This window comes from Ornithorhynchus anatinus, chromosome 4 (genome assembly GCF_004115215.2).
Source record: "Ornithorhynchus anatinus isolate Pmale09 chromosome 4, mOrnAna1.pri.v4, whole genome shotgun sequence".
NCBI classification, from domain to species: domain Eukaryota; kingdom Metazoa; phylum Chordata; class Mammalia; order Monotremata; family Ornithorhynchidae; genus Ornithorhynchus; species Ornithorhynchus anatinus.
The window spans coordinates 70,679,638-70,693,952 of record NC_041731.1 but is presented as its reverse complement, the minus strand read 5'-3'; the positions used below and the strand labels follow the sequence as shown (position 1 = coordinate 70,693,952).

General features: G+C 43.4%; 1 protein-coding gene across 6 annotated transcripts in view; it reads left to right on the top strand.

The window, feature by feature from the left end:
• The window catches only part of SYBU (syntabulin), an 89,502-nt gene that overhangs the window by 29,841 nt on the left and 45,346 nt on the right, over positions 1-14,315 (top strand). The window lies entirely within an intron of this gene.

The window sequence follows — 14,315 nt, the reverse complement described above, 5'->3', positions numbered from 1 at the left end:
CGGCCTGTTTACTTGGACTCTAGTTCAGAGCTGGAGCCTTTGTCAGGCTGCAGAAAGTGAACGCGAGTGGCAGCATTTCAAATGGAGCAGGGAAACATTTCTGTTCTAGGGCCTTGTTTATATAGCGCAAGTTTTGGAGCAGAATTTTTAAATTTACTCTTTAAACCTCTATGGAAAGCAAACACATTAGTGAGAGACCAACCACAGGACAGAGAAAAGTAATCTTCAGCTAGGAGTTTCGGAGCAAATGGATGCAAATTTTCTGATTCCCGAATGAACTGGTTTTGAATGTTAATAGGTCTCAGACCCATTTTGGGCCACCGCCTAGCCCCAATCTCCAGTTATGCCGTCAAATAAGTGCAGGCGAAAATCAAAAGGAAAAGTAGGCCCAAAGACGATGGAGTAATCCCTGTAATTACAGCCTTAACACGGCCTGTATCTTTGCAACCTGAGTTTGCATCTAGTCTCCCGCTTCCAGGCCCCTCCCTGTCTGGTCCACTTAGGTGGTTCCCCAAGGTTCATTTTCATTTCCTGTGAGAAACATGATACAATCCAAGGCTTTGAGTGCATCTCAGGCTGAAAATCACAAGACCGAGGGGCCTTCTGGGAGTGTTTAATGCTGCTAAAGGAGATCAAGAACAGAGACAAAGTCAATGACTTTACAACCCTTGGGAGCATTAGAGGCACTACAAGCATTGAGGTAGGAAAGGAAAGAAAGGGGCTTAGCCTAACCCAGTAAAGGAGCAGATCTTCACAGGGAGACTTTCAATTACTGATTATGTCATCCCAGCCAAGTTATCAAGGTAAAAAAAAAGCAGCACATGACTTACTACACATGACATGGTAAAACAGTCTTCATAAAATTTAGTGATGTTGCTCACTTAATCTTATCTTGTAATGTAGCTGGGGGATAACTACTTAATCAATGGTCAGTGGTATTTATTGAGTGCTTACTATGTGCAGGGCACTGTTCTAATTGCTTGGGTGAGTACAATACATGAGAATAAACAGACACATTCCCTGCCCTTAATGAGCTTACAGTCCGAGGGAGAGACAGACATTAATATGAATAAATAATTTGCAATAAATCTTAACCTTATAAATCATTGTCTCAGATAACTTGGAGCAGTGCTTCGCACACAGTAAGCGCTTAGCAAATACCATCATCATTATTATTATAACATGGTTATGATGGGCGGTGGGAGGTCTTGGCTCAGGAAAGCTGTTGTAATACCCATTTTCATGTGTAATTTAGCTTTGAGTTCAAAGATCAAAAGGGGCATTAGCTGTACTTTGGTCACTTGGGCTTTATTCAAAATTTACTCTTTTGCTTTGCAATGCCTGGGTGCTAGGCCTGTCTTGGAAAATCAAATTTTCTGATTCTTGTATAACAGTCCTTTCAGAGCTATAAATCCTATAGCACTTTTTACTATCTGTGGCAGAAGTCACTGAAATTTCAATTGCATCCTTCTGCAAGGCAAAAACAGCTTGGGATTCAGCATTGCCCTTTGCTTGTGACTACTGTTTGCACTTTACCGCAACTGGTTTTACGGTTCATCCTCATTTTCTATCCAACCTCTGGGTAGCTAGGCCTTTCAAAGCAAGTAATCCTTTGATTTCTGATTTTTTAACTACAGCCCAGCCCACACACTTTGTGCCTCTAATGCCAACTCAATCTCATCTGTCTCACCACTGATGTCTCACCTATGTCCCGTCCCTGGCTCGGAACAACCTCCCTCTTCATATCTGACAGATCACCACTCTCCCTGCCTTCAAAGCCTCATTTAAAAGCACATCTCCTCCAAGAGGCCTTCTCGGACTAAGCCCTCATTTCCTCTTCCTCCACCCCCTTCTGCATCGTCCTTGCACTTGGATTTGCACCCTTTATTCACCTCACACTCAGCCCCTTAGCACATACATGCATAGCTGTAATTTATTCATATGACTGTCTGTCTCCCCTTCTAGACTCTGAGCTCCTTGTGGGTAGGGAACATGTCTACCAACTCTGTTGTATTGTACTCTCTCAAGTGCTTAGTACGGTGCTCTGCACAGAGTAAGCACTCAGTAAATACGATTGATTTTTTAATGCTGGTGTTTGGTTCACTCAGTCAACCTTTTTAACTTCAATCAATGGTATTTATTGAGTGATTGCTATATACACAGCACTGGATTAACCTCTTGGGAGAGAACAGTAAAGCAGAGTTGGCAGACACGTATCCCGACCACGGGGAGTTCATTTGACAGTTTCCTGTTTCCACTATGATCATGAGAAATTTGTGACCATCTATAACTTGTCGAGTACTGATCTCTGTTTATTCCCAGCGCACTTTTGTAGGGGAAGGAAATTTATTTGTTTTCTTTTACTACAAACTACAAATTACAAAGGCTGATGACCTGTTTGAGTTCATAAGGTATATGTCATTAGTCATTTGCAACCATTAGCAGCGTGGTGTGCATTCTTCTTTTCTTAGTTGAGCGGATGATTACTCTTTAGGACTGGGAAGCGGGTAGATTGCTATGTGTCACACTAGTTATCACTGAGGGCACTTTGTAATCACGAGATCTAAGCTACATGTGGAAGAATGTGTTCTAGCCACATTGCTTCACAATAATAATGATGGTATTTATCCAGCATTTATTCAGTCAGTCTTATTGGAGCGCTTACTGTGTGCAGAGCACTGTACTAAGTGCTTGGAAAGTACAACTCAACAATAGAGACAATCTCTGCCCACACCGGCTTATTCTAAACTAAGCACTAGGGTAGGGACAAGGTAATCCGGTTGAATGTGGTTTTCATCCCACTTGAGACTTCCGGTCTAAGAGGAAGGGAGAATGGGAATTTAACTCCCATGTTACAGATGAGCAAACTAAGGCAGAGATTTTAAGACACCCAAGATCACACGTAACAGGCAAATGATGGAGCAATGTCTCCTGCCTCCTTAGACTGTGAGCCTCATATGGGACCGGTATTGTGACTGACATAGTTATATCGGGTCTACCCCAGAGCTTGGTATAGCACTTAGCACACAGTAAGTGCTTAACAAATGCTATTATTATTCTCATTATTGTTGTTACTGTTATTATTATGTGGATCAGGGACCATGCCCGGTCTGATTATCTTGGACCTACTTCAGTTCTTAGTACAGTGCTTGGCACAAATAAGTGCTTAATAAATTCCACTGTTATTATAGACCTCACTTGATTGCAAAGAGGATTTTCTTTATTCACTAGATTTTTCTCCCTTCTTTACAAGTTTTCAAGATTTAAAAGATAAGATGAAAATAAAGGTAACATATATCCCACTCTTCTGTACTCTTCCCCATCTTTCCAAATTTCCCCACAAAAAAGAAAAGAGGCCTTTTCTTTCAAGCGATATGTCAAGGATGCTGAGAAGAGCTGTCCAATTTAAATTGCAATGCACAGTGTTGTGCGAGTTGTCATAATGGAGTTAGATGTGACTTTGACTTGAATGTGTCCAGTGGAAGAAAAGAATGTCCTTTTCTAAGTGCCCATGGTGGTAAATAGCATCACATCTTTGGGAGGCCAATTAAAGCAGTTGCAGTCTGACAGGCAATGCTTCCTCATTATTTACCATGCCCTGACGAACCAGAAACAGTACTGGTATGCGTGGACCCAACTGGAGAAGTGTGAGATCTGGATGTAGTCTGCACTGGAATATAAAGATGAAAACTTAGGTCAAATGTACAAATATGTTCAGTGTCAATCTTGAACTGTGATTATGTAGTGAATACCAAGAACCTCTTAGGAAAATTATTTAAAGGATATGTGAAATGTTACATGACTACATTGCTACCCATGATCTAAGTGCTCTGAATGTGAAAACCATTGAATCCCCTCAACAAAATATGTAAATCATAAATAGAGAACAAATATGAGAGAAAATATATATGCAGATTAGCTCTGGGGAATTGGCTCCAACAGACTGATATGTCCAAGGACAAGAATGAGGTTTTTTACTTTTATTTACTTAGATCCTCCAGTATTCATTCAGTAGTATTTATTGAGCGCTTACTATTTGCAGAGCACTGTACTAAGCACTTGGAATGAAGGTGATAGATCATGAATCAATTTTCCACTATTATCCAAAGATGGAGTCTTTAGAAACAGTTCTATACAGGGCAAAATGATTGTTTCTCATGGTAGGTAAACCAATCTAGCAATGGGTGATTTTTTACTGAGGACTCACTGTGTACCGAGCACTGGACTAAGTGCTTGGAAAGTACAATACAAAAGAATTGAGAGACGTTCCCTACCCATGAAAAGCTTACGGTCTAGAGAGGGAGGTGGACATTAAAATGAGCTACAGATAGAGAAAATGGGAGTGTATCAGGATATAAATTCGTCTGTAGACTAAGCTGGTTATGGGCAGGGATTGTGTCCTGTACTGATATTAGTCTACTGCTTTGCACACAGAATATGCTCAATAAATACAATTGAATGAATGAATGATATGTATATACGTGCTTTGGAAATGGAGGGGTGCAGTGAAAATCAGCGTTCAAAGGGTAGAGATCTAAGTGCATAGGGTGAATTGGGGAAATAAGGCCTTAGAGAAGCCCTCTTGAAGATGTGCTTGAAAGTGGAGAGAATGGTGGTCTGTTGAATTTGAGAGGGGGAGAATTCCAGGCTAGAAGGAAGATGTGGGCAAGGGGTCAGGATGAAATTGAGGTAATAGTAAGTAGGTTGGTGTTACAGAATTTTAGTGTGTGGGCTGGGTTGTAGTCGGATATTAATAAGATAAGGGAGAGCCGATGAGAATTTAAAGCTTCCCGATGCGGAGGTGGATAAGCAACTATTGGAGATTTTTAAAGAAAAACGATCCAAGTGGCAGTGTGAAGTGTGGGCTGAAGTGGGGAGAGGCGGGGAGGCCAGCAATGAGGCTGAGGCAGTAGTAGAGTTGGTATGTGATAAGTGCTTGGATTAGCGTGGTACTAGTTTGGATGGAGAGGAAGGGATGGATCTTAGAGATGCAGTTAAGGTAAAACTGACGGGATTTGGTGACAGACTGAATATGTGGGTTCAGTGAGAAGTAATAATAATAATATTGGTATTTTGTTAAGCACTTACTATGTGCAGAGCACTGTTCTAAGCTCTGGGATAGATTCAGGGTAATCAGGTTGTCCCACGTGAGGCTCACAGTCTTAATCCCCATTTTGCAGATGAGAGTACTGAGGCCCACAGAAGTTAAGTGACTTGCCCACAGTCACACAGCTGACAAGTGGTAGAGCCGGGATTTGATCCCATGACCTCTGACTCCCAATACCGGGCTCTTTCCACTGAGTCATGCTGAGATTAGGTGAGGTTAATGCCAAGATTACAGGCTTGTGAGAAGGAGGATGGTGGTGGTATCTACAGTGATGGAGAGGACAGTGTTTGGGTGGGAAGATGAGTTCTGTTTTAGACATATTATTAATAATAATAATGGTATTTGTTTAATACTCACTATGTGCCAGGCACTGTACTAAGAGCTGGGATGGATACAAGCAAATGAGGTTGGACACAGTCCCTGTCCCGCAAGGAGCTCACAGTCTTAATCCCCATTTTACAAATGAGGTAACTGAGACACAGAGAAGTGAAATGACTTGCCCAAGGCCACATAGCACACAACTGGTGGAGCCGGGATTAGAGGCCATTACCTTCTGACTCCCAGGCCTGTGCTCTATCCACTACACTGTGCTGCTTTGAGGATTTGGTGGGACATTCATTCATTCACTTATTCATTCAATAGTATTTATTGAGCGCTTACTATGTGCAGAGCACTGTACTAAGTGCTTGGAATGTACAAATCGGCAACAGATAGAGACAGTCCCTGCCCATTGATGGGTTTACAGTCTAATCTAGGGAGATAGACAAAAACAATAGCAATAAATAGAATCAAGGGGATGTACATCTCATTAAAACAATAGCAGTAAATAAAATCAAGGTAATGTACATCTCATTAACAAAATAAATAGGGTACTAAAAAATATATACAAATGAGCAGACAAGCACAGTGCTGAGGGGAAGGGAGAGGGGGAGGAGCAGAGGGAAAGGGGGGGAAAGGGGGCTTAGCTGAGGGGAGGTGAATGGGGGCGGGTAGAGAGGGAGCAGAGGGAAAAGGGGAAGCTCAGTCTGGGAAGGCCTCTTGGAGGAGGTGAGCTCTCAGTAGGGCTTTGAAGAGGGGAAGAGAATTAGTTCGGCGGAGGTGAGGAGAGAGGGCGTTCCAGGACAGCAGGAGGATGTGGCCCAGGGGTCGATGGCGGGATAGGCGAGAACGGGGGACGGTGAGGAGGTGGGTGGCAGAGAAGCAGAGTGTGCAGGGTGGGAAGTAGAAAGAGAGAAGGGAGGAGAGGTAGGAGGGGGCAAGGTGATGGAGAGCCTTGAAGCCTAGAGTGAGAAGTTTTTGTTTCATTCGGAGATTGATAGGCAACCACTGGAGGTTTTTAGGAAGGGGAGCGACATGGCCAGAGCTTTTCTGCGGGAATATGAGCCGTGCAGCGGAATGAAGAATAGACTGGAGCGGGGAGAGACAGGAGGAAGGGAGATCAGAGAGAAGGCTGACACAATCATCCAGCTGGGATATTGTGAGAGCTTGTACCAGTAAGATAGCCGTTAGGGTGGAGAGGAAAAGGCAGATCTTAGCAATATTATAAAGGTGATATTGGCAAGTCTTGGTGACGGATTGGTTGTGTGGGGTGAACGGGAGAGCCAAGTCAAAGATGACACCGAGGTTGCGGGCTTGACAGACAGGAAGGATGGTCGCACCGTCCACAGTGATAGGGAAGTCAGGAAGAAGACAGGGCTTGGGAGGGAAGATAAGGAGCTCAGTTTTGGCCATGTTGAGTTTTAGGTGGTGGGTAGACATCCAGGTAGAGACGTCCTGCAGGCAGGAGGAGATGCGAGCCTGAAGGGAGGGGGAGAGGACGAGCAGAGATGTAGATCTGCGTGTCATCTGCGTAGAGATGGTAGTCGAAGCCGTGAGAGCGAATGAGTTCACCAAGGGAGTGAGTGTAGATGGAGAACAGAAGAGGGCCAAGAACTGACTCTTGAGGAACTCCTACAGTTAGAGGATGGGAGGGGAAGGAGGAGCCTGTGAAGGAGACTGAGAATGACCGGCCAGAAAGATAAGAGGAGAACCAGGAGAGGATGGAGTCCGTGAAGCCAAGGTGAGAGAAGTTGTGGAGGAGAAGGGGATGGTCAACAGTGTCAAAGGCAGCTGAGAGGTAAAGGAAGATTAGGATAGAGTAGGAGCCATTGGATTTGGCAAGAAGGAGGTCATGGATGACCTTTGAGAGAGCAGTCTCGGTAGAGTGGAGGGGACGGAAGCCAGATTGGAGGGGGTCCAGGAGAGAATGGGAGTTAAGGAATTCTAGGCAGCGAGTGTAGGTGACTTGTTCTAGGAGCTTGGAAAGGAAGGGTAGTAGGGGCAAAGGGTGATACCTGGAAGGGGAAGTGGGGTCTAGAGAGAGTTTTTTTTAGGATGGGGGAGACATGGACATGTTTGAAGGCAGAGGGGAAGAAGCCATTGGAGAGTGAACGGTTAAAAATAGAAATTAAGGAGGGGAGGAGGGAAGGGGCGATGGTTTTTATAAGGTGAGCGGGAATGAGGTCCGAGGCGCAGGTGGAGGGGGTGGCACTTGCGAGGAGAGAGGAGATCTCCTCTGAGGATACTGCAGGGAAAGAGGGGAAAGTAGGGGAGAGGGTTGGGGGCGGGGGAGGCAGAAGGCGGAGGGGTGACTTTGGGGAGCTCAGACCTGATTGTGTTTGTTTTCGTGATGAAGTAGGTGGCCAGATCGTTGGGGGTGAGGGATAGGGGTGGGGGAGAAACAGGGTGCCTGAGGAGAGAATTAAAGGTCCGGAACAATTAGCGGGGGTGACGGGCATGGGTGTAGATGAGGGAGGAAAAGAAGTTTTGCCTGGCAGAAGAGAGGGCGGAGTTAAGGCAGGAAAGGATAAATTTGAAATGGATAATGTTGGCTTGGTGATTGGACCTATGCCAGCAGCACTCGGTAGCTCGAGCATAGGAGTGTAAGAGGCGGACAGAGGCAGTGACCCAGTGCTGTGGGTTAGTGGAGCGAGAGCGGCGGAGGGAAAGGGGGGCGAGAGAGTTGAGATGAGTAGAGAGAGTGGAGTTGAGAGCCATGACCTGATCATCGAGAGTGGGAAGAGAGGACAGGGGGGCAAGGTGGGGAGAGATGCTTTTGGAGAGATGGATGGGATCAAGAGAGTGTACGTCTTTGTGGGGGAGTAGTACAGATTTGCAGGGGGAGAGAGTATGAGAGGAGGCGGGTGAGAAGGTTATGGTCTGAGAGAGGGATTTCAGAGTTGGTGAGGGAGGAGATAGTGCAGCGGTAGGAGATGACGAGATCGAGGGTGTGACCGAGTCGGTGAGTGGGCGAGGTATGGTGGAGCAGGAGGTCGGCAGAGTCGAGGAGCGATAGGCGGGCGGCAGAGGAGTCACCGGGTACATCCATGTGGATGTTGAAGTCCAAGTAGAGATGTGAAGGCAGGAAGATGTGCTAACCCACAGAGATGGAGAGAGATCAAGGCTGGAGAGGTGGATTTGGGAATCATCACATGGACATGGGAGTTGAAGTTTTAGGACCAAATGAGATTTCCAAAGGAATGAGTGTAGAGGGAGAATAGAAGGGGACCCAGAACTGAGCCCTGGGACACTCCTGCAAACAGAGGTGGAGCTGCAAAAGACACTGAGAAGGAGAGTCCAGAGATATAAGAGGAGAGCCGGGAGAGGGCAGCACCAGTGAAGCCAAGGTTAAGTAATGTTTCCAGCCTTTAAATTGATGAATATTAAAGAAAGGCTTATGGTTTCATCTTTCGATTCCAGAAAACAAGATATCCCATGTGCATGAAGTAAGGGAGAGGTCCATCAAGGTTTCCCCATAATCCTTTGTGCAGATCCTCCAAAAAAGTGAAGTTCTGAGTCCCAGCCTGATAGAGTGTAAGGTGAGGAGTAGTAGGGGGCCACCTTTCTTCCCTTCTGTTTTCTTTAATATCCTTGATTTATGCCCAACCCCCCCCATCCTCCTTGTTTACCTATGGATCCCTAGTCTAGATTCCGTTCTTCACATTTCTCCCTCTCTATCTCTTCCATGTGGGAAGAAGGCAGTGGTAAACCACTTCGGTATCTTTGCCAAGAAAACTCTATGGATACACATACCAGAACGACTTTATGGCAGAAGATGGGACATTCTGAAGAGGGTGTGTCCATGGAGTCTGTATGGGTCGGAAACGACTCGAAGGCATTTGAAGAAGAATCTCTTCCATACCCTCTTTCTGGCATATCCTCATCTTAGCGGTGTAAGGAAGCAAAGGACTTGGCTCATTTTCACATTGATTTTTGCCATAATAATAATAATTCTGGTATTCATTAAGCATTTACCTTGTCAAGCACTGTTGTAAGCACTAGAGGAAGGGCTACAAGTTAATCGGGTTGGACACGATCCCTATCCCACATGGAGGTCACAGTAGTTTGAGTAGAAGGGAGAAGAGTTATTGACTCCCCTTTTTACAATTGAGGAAACTGAGGCACAGAGCAGTTAAGTGACTTGCCCAAGGTTACACAACAGACGTGATATATCTGGGGTTAGAACCCAGGTCCTCTGACTCCCAGGCCTGTGCTCTTTCCACTAGCCTATGCTGCTTCCCAAGTCATTGCTAATAGGTTAACTTGAGATGTCTTCAATTTTTAGTACAGCCTTCTCCTTTACTATGCACAGTCTTTCAGACACAAAATCAGAATTCAGGTTGACTCTGTAATAGATACCATGTACCTGCCTGATATCTTTTCCCATCAGAACAATACGGGAGTTCCCATTCTTGAAATATTTCTCATCACATGGGATCTCATGATTCTTATTTTATAGGATTGAAGGTAGTGGCATTCTCCTCACAAAGCTGTGGGAGCTTTTGTGTCCCCCTTATATAAATATGTGTATTTAGAGTATACTTGACTTAGGCAGAACACAACATGAACCTATGTTGAACTCTGTCCAGTCCGATTAGCTTGTATCTGTCTCAGCGCTTAGAACAGTGCTTAACACATAGTAAGTGCTTAATAAATACCATCATAAACCTGAGTTGTTCGAACTCTATTTGCTGCTTAATTTCTGGCTGTGCTCTGGAGTCATGTTGGTGTGAAGGTAAACTGAAAGTGAAAGCCAACCGTTGCCACCTGGCAGGAATTATAGTTAGGTGTTCCAGCGGTGTGACAAACCCTTCTTGCCCCTACCTACCAGGAAAGGCAGCTTTTAAGAGATTTGTCTCTGGTTCCTGCTAGGTTTTGTTTTGAAACTGGAAGGTTCTAATTTATGGAGTGGAGTAGAGAGGAGAGGTCACAGCTTATACTGAACCTCATTTCCTAGAAATCATCATTTGTATTGAACCTTGTGCTGTACTGAGTTACATAGTCTTATTTTCTTCATTTTAAAAACTCAAAATCTAAAACAGGAAATGCATTTAAGATGGTTCTAGTTATCCTCAAAAGTCTGTACAAATGAAACCTAGATCTGTATTAGATATGCTCACTCTTCCAACTTGGTTTAAGATAAAATGCCTTAAAATGTTCTAATGACCGAATCATGAAGTTTCCCATCTTCAGTGTCTGCTTCTCTGTGAATAGATCTCCCAAGTACCTGTAGACAACTTTCTTGGCACAACCCAAAACCTTTTCTCTTCCTCAGTTTCCTCTCAGACTGCTAATTAATCTCCTGTGTTAACACAGTGTTGGAAGATAAACAGTAAGTAGGTATTGCCTCCATTTTAAAGAGAACTTCTGAGAAAAAGAAATCTGAGGAGACTTGCTTATGCCACCAGTGAGATAGTTTATCAAATAGAAATGAAAGAAGCAAATGGGAGTTTCAGTGCTTGTGAAACTAATTGCTTTATCTCCAAGAAACAAGTTAGATGCTATCAGTAGATAATTACTGAACTGGGCAGATAAAGCCTCTGAAAGAAGGATGAATAAATCATGAAAGGTTGTAAAATAGCCAACCTCCCTTCATTTTGAACATATTAGATGTTAAATATTATTACCAGAATTATATAATCTCATTAAATCAAGGTCCCTTTTGCTTTAAAAGGTACCCATTCTGAGCCCACTTGTGGTCCAGAAAGGAGAGCTGAGGACTGATTTGTTTTTTGGTTTTTTATGGTATTTTCTAAGTGCTTATTATGTTCCAGGCACTATTCTACACACTGTGGTAGATACAAGATATTCAGGTGGTAGGACACAGTCTGTCCTACGTGGGACTCACAGTCTTAATCCCCATTTTACTGATAAAGTAACTGAGGCACAGAGAAGTGAAGTGCCTTGCCCAAGGTCACATAGCAGGCAAGTGGTGAAGCTGGAACTAGAACCCAGGTCCTTCTGACTCCCAGGCCCTGGATCTTTCTGCAAGGCTACGCTGTTTTTCCAAGTTTTTAAATTTGTCCTTTCAGTCAATCAATGGCATTTATTGAGTGCTTATAGTAATAATTATTTAGTTATGTTATTAAGTGCTTACTATTTGCCAAGCACTGTACTAAGTACTGGAGTAGATTACAAGGTTATCAGTTTAGACATAGTCCTTGTCCCACATGGGGCTCACAGTCTAGGTAGGAGGGAATAGGATTTAATCCTCATTTTACAGATGAGGAAACTGAGGCACAGAGAAGTTAAGTGACTTGCCTAAATTCACACAGTAGACAAGTGGAGGATATGGGATTAGAACCCAGGTTGTCAAACTCCCAGGTCCATATTCTTTCCACTAGGCCACACTGGTTCTCTTTATACTGTATCCTGTGCTTAGTACTGTGTATTAAGCACTTGAGAGAGTTCATGCAATACAGTAGAGTAGACAGGGTCCCTGCCCACAAAGATCTTAAAGTGCAGAGGGGAATATAGATGTTAGTAAATTACAGTAGGAGAAATGTAGAGTCTAAGTGTAAGGCTTAGAACATTAAGTGTAGTGTGGCTGGGGGTGGGGAGAATTTCAAATGCTCACCTCCCAGAAATTGGCCCCTCTACTCTCTGCCCTGCACTTTAGGGGAGCAGAGGATGCTTACCAACTCCTGTTTTTGCCCTAGCTATGGGCTTCAGGTAGGTTCTCTGCCCATGTCAGAAAGGGGACTCAAAAATCCCCTCCCACAAGCAGATATGGGTTTGCAGTCAAGGCAGGCTAAAAATGACCTTCCTGCATCAAGTCCACAAGGGGCTCTTGGCTAGGATTTTGCAGCTAATTTTTAGCAACCAGATGGGATGTCCAGAAAATCCCAAATTTGGGGACTCTCAGCCAAATCAGGACATATGGTCATCTGTCCTAAAATGTGATCAGTCAAGTTAGAATCAGATTCTGCTGCTTCAGTGACATTTCCCCCTTGCTTAATGCCTGGCTTGTATTACGCAATGCTGCCTTCTGTGGTTTGGGGGGGTTTTCACTGCTTAAAAGGTGATGAATGTTTTCCTAGTGGAATCTTGGAATGCAGAGGTTTTTGTAGTGATGTGCATACCAAATTGAACATGCCGAACCAGAAGATGGAGAAGAGGAGCTAGTGATTTTTTTTTTTTTTACTGCCAAAAAATCTTGTGTGTTACTTATTATGGGATATTTTGACTTTAAGGATTTCCTTTGTTTTTAGTTTTGGCATTCCAAGAATGATTGCTCTTCATCTAAGATGTATATGTAAGTGGAAAAATTGCAAAACAGTGTAGGAGGTGGAAAGGCCTCTAATGTTATTTAGTTCTAACTGTTGGGTCTTATCTCTCTTCCACTGAATCTTTGTCATTGTTAGCCTCAAGGATGCATAGAGTCAGGGAATATGAATCTAATACTATTTCTGACTTTTCCCATGGCCTAGTGGAAGAGCACGGGCCCTGGAGACCAGCCTACCACTGGCCTGCTGTGTGATGTTGGGCAAGTCACTTAACTTCTCTGTGCCTCTGTTTCTACATCTGTAAAATGGAGATTCAAAACCTGTTCTTCCTCCTACTCAGACTGTGAGCCCCATCTGCGGAAGGAACTGTGTCCAACTTAAATATCTTGTATATACCCCAATGCTTAGAGCAGTGCTTTGCACGTAGCAAGTGCTTAACTGAACACCATTATCATCATCACTATTGTCATCATATGACAGATTTTTTTTAAAATTCAGTCTTTGTAAGCTTTTCCAGTTCTAATTATAACTGCTTTATAGGGTTACAATTAGGGAGAAGGTTTTCTTTCCACAGAACGTTTTCTTTCCATAGAACCCTATGCTTTAACTCTGGGTTTGAGCATTTCCAGTTGTGAAGTACGGTAAGTAACCTCATTTGAAAAGGGACCCTTTTGATATTTCAGGAAAGAAGCATGCTTTTATTATTGGTATTGCCCAACTATTTAGAATCGAGGTTTAAATCAGATAAGATCCTTAAGGATTTCGGGATTCTTTTTGTATTATTGGGAGGCTGGTAAATAGGACTAAGATGGCAGAGGAGGGAGATATTTGTCATCATCAAGAAGCATTTATCAATTCCCATCTGGGAATATAGCACTATTAAAACTAAAGAAAAGCCCTCCTGCTTGAAATTCAGTCTAGGGAAAGTAATGGTGTGGAATTCTGCTGAATTCCTATGTAGTTACTGGTAAAGTCATACGGTGATCATGTAGTTAGATAGGTTCTTTGTGATGCTGAGGTCAGTGAGCTCCTTCTATTTTGTCCACATTTGGATTAAACAGTTAAACTACATGGTAATTAACCCATTCTGGTTGTCTGCCTTGAGGATAGCTTTGTTGGATTACAGGAACATAGAAAATTGATGATGAACCAGAGCATGGGTCTGTCTGATCTGCTATACTGCTAACTTATTCCAAAGCTACACAGAATATAGAGATCTTTCTCCAGTACCCACATGGTGAGGCGGACACTCTGAACACAAAATGCTATGTTCTGCTGCGGTGATTTCAAGCTTGCAGAACTTCAGTCATATTCAGGGATATCAAAATGGTGCTTTGTTGTTTCTGAAGGTCTCGGGAGTATTTAAATTTTATTTGAACTGCAGCCAGAGGAGACAAATGTCACAGTGCTTGTGAGTAATATTCTCATCAAATCCCCTTTGTCTGTGTGTGTTGGCCTGGCATTCGTTGTGCCATGGTTTGAGAGCTAGGTCCATGCTTGGAAATAATTTAATTATATAGTGCAGTTAAATAAATCCAAATTGCAGATTAATTTTCAACATATGGCACATGTCAGTGACAGGTTTTAAAAAAAAACACCTTTAAAGCCAGACGGAAAAAAGGTCTGAAAGAGTAGTTCCTATTAAGAAGGTGCAAAGCTAAAAA